An 8,284-nucleotide genomic window follows, 5' to 3' on the forward strand; every position below is an offset into this window, starting at 1 on the left:
GAGGGTGATAACATTGCCATTAACGATTGGTGATGAATTAGGAAAAATCGAAAAGGGAAAAAGGATCCTCCTTTTCAGTGTCAAATTACTTTTTCTCCAGTGCAGCCCTTGATGATGACGAGGATACTAAGATATCATAGAGTATTAGGAATCAGCGTTTTTTTGTATACTTCCATGCAACTCTGTTGTGTTGGATATGTATATATATTTTGTACATTTTTCTGAAATACAATATTGTTTTTTTGTTTTTTTACAGAATTGCTGTCTGGTGAGTTATTTCAAACCATGGGTGTTTTTTCTCATGGAATATGACATGTTTGAAATTAGGTTGCGTTGTTTTAGGTCTCTAATATACAGTACCAGGCCGATTGAATTCAAATTGGCCTGTAAATTCATATTACACTTTACTAGAAAAGAAAAGTACAGAAATCCCCCCACAATATAAATGGTACGTTGTTCTATTTCCCACTCCTAGTCGACACAATATACAGTAGCCACTACATCAGAGAGTTGAACTGTTCTTGGTTAACCTCTCCTTTAATCTCCTTTAATCTTAGAAGTATATGAGTGTATATGAGAGAAAAACTTTCTTCTTTGAAGCCACACAAGTTTTCTCTCTCCTTGCTGACAACAAAGCAGTTGCCCTCCACACCGTATCCTATCATATCAGACATTTCTAAGACACCGGCTATCTTTCAAGGTGATTATGGAGGCTTTGAAATAGGTTCTTCTGACCCTGTCTTGCCCCTGCTTGTAATGTTGACATGGACACAATACTCGTTTCACTCCAGAAACAGATGAGAAAGGACACACTCGTAAAAGCGCAGAGTGCATACAGAGCGGTTTAAAAAGTTAGCCTGCGTGTAGTCCAACATTAGCATTGTCAGATTGGCCCAAAGGAAATGCCTGTTGAAACCACATAAAACACACACCAGTTGAGTGAGAGAGAAAGAGCGAGAGTGAGGTCCAGGGAGGGACAAAGCGTCAAGCAGAGTGTTAGCGCTGAGGAACAAATTATTTTATTCTGACAGCTAATTCAGCCGAGAATACGTTTGATCTGAGGTTTTTGAGAGCTTTTGCCACTGGAATTCCTTATTCTCTCAGAAATGAAAGCGAGAAAATAGCCTGAGGATATGAAATCGTATCAGTAAAGGGGTTAGTGAGACTTGAGTCATAAATTAGCAACACCTCAATGTATTGGTAGATCTAATAGGATGATAATAGGGAGATGTACTGACTTGTGCAGTATGTATAGACTACAAACACATCATCTATATTAGGCAGACATTGAGGGGGAAAAAACTTTGGTCCTTAGAAATCTGGAGATGTTTTAAAAGAACCCAGGTTTATTACAGGAGGCACCAGCCTTAACCTCAATCCTAGCAACCCTAACCCTAGCTTCATGTCCACATCCCGGTTCAACCCTAAGCCTCAACCTTAACCCCCCTAACCCTAACACTAGCTCCATGTCCACAAGTACCAGTTCGGTTTTCAGTCAACCAACCAACGGTGCAGTAAGTCCTCAGTCCTCAGTAAGTCCTCAGTCCTCTGTGATATTATTAGCCGAGGTCATTTTCAACCCTTTCTCATCACAGGGCCCTCAAAGGAAAGCATGTCCCTCTAAACCCTGCAGTAAAGCAGACACGTCTGTTGTGAATTAAAAGGGCTTTCGAAGTATGCATTTTACAGCATTTCCTGCATTCTTCAGTCTCCAAGGGGAGAGGAATGTGATTTACAGGGTCTCCTTGTGAGTGTTCAGGTATTCAGAACACACACACACGACTCTCCATACAGCTGCCCACAGACATCAGCCACAGACAGTCTGGCACACGGCACAGCGGGGCAGCTACATGCTGACTAACACTGCCACTGGTCTGGACTGGTCTCCACCGCTGCTAACCACGGGACCTGGAACAACTCAAATGATACACTGGCAGCATCCACAGGCTGATGAAAGACAACCGAGATACACCATCTCCATCCAGTCAAGCCTGTGGGACATGGGACTAGAGCTAGAGCAGTGTACTGAGCCACAGGCCCAGGAGAGGAACACAGTACTAATGATGCTTTAATATAGCGCTGCTGTCCTCTGGAACAGGCCCTTGACTGATTGGATGAGCAATGAGAGCAGGGCAAAGAGCTGCAAGCGCCATGCTGGAAAATCAATCAATTAACCAAGCAGGCAGATCCAGGCTGGCTCGTTTACAGGCAGCGGGCAGGCAGGCCCCCCTAATTACCACACAGGATTAAGTCCTTACATCGCTCAGCATGGGGTCTAAAACAACCATCTTTGGGTCATTGAATAGAACAACAATTGCATTTGATTATTCAACAAATGAAGCATTGCAAAAGATGATGTATGTAATGACTTGTCATTTTAACCTCAGTAAAATGGTGCTGTGAAAGTTTCCTAAACCAGCCCTGCCTGATAAAAATTCTGAACACCTAGTTTGTCTTCTGCAGCACCCCAGACCTTCGTCAGAGAAGGCTTTCATCCTGTGTCCCCTAGTCAGAACATCACCATCCACGGTGGTTCATCAGATCAGCCTCAACACACACACACACTTCCCCCTGCGGAGGGGCCTACACATGTCTGTTAGTGATCTGCCGGAGATCTGAGGGTCTCTTCGTTCTCACCAGGCCCCCGTGAGAGCTTCCAAGAGGGGCAGCCAGCCCCCCCCTCTCGCTCCACTCTGCTGGTGCTCGCTCTCATTTAACTTCCAGAGTGAAGAGCATTTGCTGCATGAGACACACCCGGGCCAACACACTTGAAGTGCCTCTCCTACATCTCCTGGATGTTGTTAATTAGATATAGCACAATACCAAAGCTCTCCTCTCCCAAAGTGGTGTCAGGGGCTTCTGTCAGAAAGAGAGAGAGAGAGAGCGAGAGAGAGAGAGAGCGAGCAACCACAAAGTTGTCAGCACAAGCACCCCCGATGAGGAGGAGAGGGGGAGGAGAGGGGGGAGATGATGGTTTTCCCTGCATATAGGATGTAGCAGTGCCTGGGCTGGTCCATATTAGGGAAATTATTGTGTTTGAAATGTGATTGTCCCATGCCTGCTCAGATGGAACAGCACATTTTATATATGGGCAGCCAGTCTACACGACGACAGTGTTGCTCACTGTTTGACCGGCCGCATGGGAACTCAAATTGATTCATAAATGAACGTTGTCTTTCAGTGGCAAAGAGGCCCGGCTTGATATTTTTTTAATAAAAATGAATGCCCTATCAGGGATTTTCATGCATGATCCATCAAGGATGACATCACAAGCAGGAACTAGGCTGCGGGGCTACTTGTAGGGAAGATTCGGCCTTGTTAGCATGTAATATGTAATAATATGTGTGATAATGGATGGCTGGGGCTTGAATGGTGTAATGTGGTGTTTGATAAGCAGCACAAGGGAGTGTAAGGGGGGGGGGGGGGTTAGAGGACATGCAGTCTCCTTCACCATCTCCTTTGTGACAAAGTAGATTTTCTTTGACTGACAGGGTGGATCCGGTGCTCATTGGACCAGCAACATTGCAATCATTCATTTAATCAGAATTCTCCATTGGTCAGAGACACCATTCAACCCAACAACTAGCATTGGCTTTGAGTGCCACCATGTCTCCTTGATATCCCTGGTCATTATATGATCTCAACGATGGTTAAACAACCACATTACAGGAATAGTCAAAACAGCACATGAATATATATTTTAGTGCTAAGTTTTATTGTCAAATGCACAGTTAACGTGAAATGCTTAACTTGTATGCTCTAGCTAACAGCGCAGGAATCAACATAAATGTTTAATTAATAAAAACAATATATATATATATATAATAAAGAAAACATGAGAACTAAGAAATTAAATAGGAAGCTATGGTGGTTCAATGTTAAGTGAGCATTGTCTTGGAGTCAAACACTAGATACAAGTGTTTTAGAGCAGGGTTCCCCAACTGGCCAAATGTTTTCTGAGCAATAACTGTAACGGGTGTCCTCCTCCTCTTCGGAAGAAGAGGAGGAGTAGGGATTGGACCAAAGCGCAGCGTGATAATTGGACATAATGAAGTTTATTAAAGAAAAGACGAAACCCTAAAACACTTCAACAAACTACAAAATAACAAACGAACGTAGACTGACCTAAAACATGAGAACTTACATATAACACGAAGAACGCACGAACAGGTACAGACTACAACAAACGAACAAACCGAAACAGTCCCGTATGGTGCAACATACACAGACACGGAAGACAATCACCCACAAACAAACAGTGTGAACAGCCTACCTTTATATGGTTCTCAATCAGAGGAAACGTCAAACACCTGTCCCTGATTGAGAACCATATAAGGCTAATTACACCTGACCTAAACATAGAAACACAAAACATAGAATGCCCACCCCAACTCACGCCCTGACCAACTAAACACATACAAAATTAACAGAAAACAGGTCAGGAACGTGACAATAACAAAAGTTTATATGTTTTATTGTTGGACATAAGACTGTAAAAACACCAGCAAATCCACTCCAAGTGATTTCAATTTTGGAAATATGTTCCAAAGTATTCCCAAGCATAATAGAGACATACAGTTGAAGTCAGAAGTTTACATACACCGTGGCCAAATACATTTAAACTCAGTTTTTCACAATTCCTGACATTTAATCCTAGTAAAAATTCCCTGTCTTAGGTCAGTTAGGATCACCACTTTATTTTAAGAATGTGAAATGTCAGAATAATAGTTGACAGAATGATTTATTTCAGCTTTTATTTCTTTCATCACATTCCCAGTGGGTCAGAAGTTTACATACACTCAATTAGTATTTGGTAGCATTGCCTTTAAATTGTGTAACTTGGGTCAAATGTTTTGGGTAGCCTTCCACAAGCTTCCCACAATAATTTGGGATAATTTTTGGGAATTCTGGCCCCCTGACCCTCCCCTCAAGAAAGAAATTGGCCCGTGGCTGAATCTAGTTGATTATCCATGTTTTAGAAGGTCCAAAGAGAGAGAAAGATCTCCTTGAATAGTATTCTCCTGCAGCACCGAGGTGAGCGGTGCAGCAACCTGGGAGTCAGAAACCCTTCTGAGGTGGTTTATAAGGAGAATGAATAATATATGAATAACTCATGGTGATGTCCTACTGACTTCCTGACTTCTGATCCGCTCATTACAATAGGACCACCACACAGCCAATAGGAGGAGAAGGGCTAGGAAGAGTAGGACGTCAAGGGCCATGTCTCTGTACCTGGTGAATATTAACAACGCTCCCTGCATAATCTACCTCTGCTGAAAGGTCAGAGTGGAGTGGGAAAGAAAGACACCCACTGGCTGAGTTAGTGAGGGAGAGGGAGTCACTCACTTCAAAAGCTGGTGTCTTACTCATGATAAAGTCTTATAAAATGGCCAAGTTAATGGATTTAAATAGCTGCAAACTTGTATTTTATACGTGTTTGAATGTGTGTATCTACCAATACTGTACGGCCGCGTGTGTGTGTTTGTGCGTGGGTGTGTGTGTGTGTGTGTGTGTGTGTGTGTGTGTGTGTGTGTGTGTGTGTGTGTGTGTGTGTGTGTGAGTTCGATCTTATGTGTACTGTGAGCACCAGTAATGTAAAGTACTTAAGTAAAAATACTTTACAGTACTACATAAGTAGTTTTTTTAGGTATCTGTACTTTATATTTAGGACTACTTTTACTCCACTATATTCCTTAAAAAATTATGTACTTTTTACTCCATACATTTTCCCTGACACCCAAAAGTACTCGTTACATTTTCAATGCTTAGCAGGACAAGAAAATGGTCCAATTCACTCACTTATCAAGAGAACATCCCTGGTCATCCCTACTGCCTCTGATCTGGAGGACTCACTAAACACATATTTTAGCAATTACATTTACTTTTGATACTTAAGTATACTTAAAACCAAATACTTTTAAATAGTATTTCTCTGGATGACTTTCACTTTTACTTGAGTCATTTTCTATGAAGATATCGTTACTTTTACTCAAGTATAACAATTGGGTACTTTTCCCCACCACTGGTGAGCACCTCTGTCACGCAGTCATGTTGTAAAGCTTTGTGGGGAATGTCAAATCAGATGGCGTGGTTTAAAGTTGAAAGATTTACTGAAAATTGATTCCAGATGCAGGTTCAACAACACCAAGTCCCAGTTGTGATGCTCTGAGCAGCTCAGCAGAACTCTGGTGGCAGACAGCCCCTATCCAAGCAGAGGAGCCTAAGCAGTAGACACCCTCATACAGAACGTCCACCTCCTCCTCAACACACAGAAACACCAGCCCTGCGTCCCAATAAAAGTACATTTCTCCTGCAGGGTGTACTTTTTAAACTCACTTCATGGATTTGAAAGAAAATGACTGGTAGAAGAAATAGGCTTTTAAAATGGTGGTGAGTAGTTCACGAATGCAAGAAAGGACAGGTTATTAGAGGGTAAAATTGTCTTTGCGTTAAGCAGAGGCCTGACAGTGTCCAGCTTGGTCCCACATCAACAGCCCAAAAACAGGCTCTTTCACCTGGGACCTACCTACTTACACAACAGTCTGTCAAGAAGGAGTGGAGGCTTTCTCTTCTCTCTGCTCTACAGCTTAAATGCAGTGGTTTTGGGGACCTATTCGTCATAAATCCCAGACAATAGGGGTGGGGAGAAAGTGTTAAAGTACGCAGGGGGCAAGTCAAGTGAAGTTGTTGTCCGTGTTAATCACGTGATGGAAATGAGAACATACAATGGAAAGGAAATATTTTAATTTTGAACATTTTTAAACCAAGAAATATTCATTGATTCTTATAAATCAAATGTGATGGAAAAGTGTATTGTCATATTCTAACAAAAGCAGTGTTGGGTTTAATTTTGACAAAGAAAAAACATCACAGCAAATTGTGAACAAAATATTGCAGCACAAACATCACAGCACAATTTTAAATAATGTATATCAGTACAATCCCGGATATGTATCCTAGTATTTCAAAAACAGTTGAGAAGGCTTATCCAATCGGTTGCGAGGCCATCAGTGTCATTAACTAATATAACATACATATTCATGATGTGTTGCTATGCAAAATAGCATCTGTCTTTCAATAGCCTACCATCTGTTTAAGGGACTTTGTAATATTTATTGTTTATGAGAGAAATACCACACAATAAGGTGTTTGGAAAACAATTGTGATGCTCATTACCTTGAAAGTTTATACACAAAAATAGGTATCAGTGGTATTTTGATGCGTAGTAATTTATTGATGTGGATGATGGAATGTCCAATTTAGTATTCGTTCAAAATCGAGAGGAGAGGATGAGGGGGCAGTGGGGTGAACCTGAAGCCAGGCTAGGTTTCTTTTAATGAGTGCTTCCTGAAGCCCCAGAGAGGGGAGACCTGGAAGTCCTGTGAACAGCAAGGTGGCATTCCTGACCCCCCTCTGCTGCTGTCACTACCCTGGCTTCCTGACTCTCATAGACCCCGCTATCTGCAGAGTTTTAACACGCTCCATCAATCCCATCCCTCCCTCGCTGTCTCAGCCTGGAACTTTCCTGAAATGCAACTAAGGGCCTGGATATTAGAGTCCAACAGCTGATCACTACTGAGCATCACTGCAGTGGGACTGGGCTAGAGACGCTAAAGGTGCTTTGACCGTGGCCCTACTCTCCCTCCCTCTCTCGCCCTGCACTACCCAGGATGTCAAGTGAGGCCTCATGCCGGAGATGTTTTCCCACCTAAAATGATGAACACCTTTCAAGAGCTAAAAGCGGAGGTTTTGCTGTTACTGTCAGGTTCAGCATTCAACTAAAAGGGTATCCAGTGTTTTACCACCCTCTCTGGGACAGACTGACAGTGGATGGTGATGTTTATAGGGCCAGGATGGTGGTAGTGTTGTATCACGAGCAGGGAAGGGCCAGGGCTAATGCCCTTGATGGTGTGATTGTCCCTGGACTGTGATGAGCAAGGACACAGTAGTAACAAGGCCCTGAGACGCTTAATATGGAACTATTTCAATGAGCAGAACTGATACAAAATCTATTTAATTTGAGATACTTCCAATCAAGATAGAGGATTTCACTTCTGTGTACTTGGGCACCTTTTGCATGTATTAGTTTGAATGTTTCTTACTTTGTCATGAACTAATCTATACTGAAAGGGATGAAACATCCCATAAGGCCTCAATGGAATAAGTTTCATAAAACCTACATCTGCCATACAATATAAGTCTGTGGTGAATTTTTTTTTCTACATCTAGTGCTGGCTTGAGAAGGTGAAATAACAAATGTTTGACTGGAAATGCAGTTGAGACA

This window comes from Salvelinus namaycush, chromosome 40 (assembly GCF_016432855.1).
Source record: "Salvelinus namaycush isolate Seneca chromosome 40, SaNama_1.0, whole genome shotgun sequence".
Classification (NCBI taxonomy): Eukaryota; Metazoa; Chordata; class Actinopteri; order Salmoniformes; family Salmonidae; genus Salvelinus; species Salvelinus namaycush.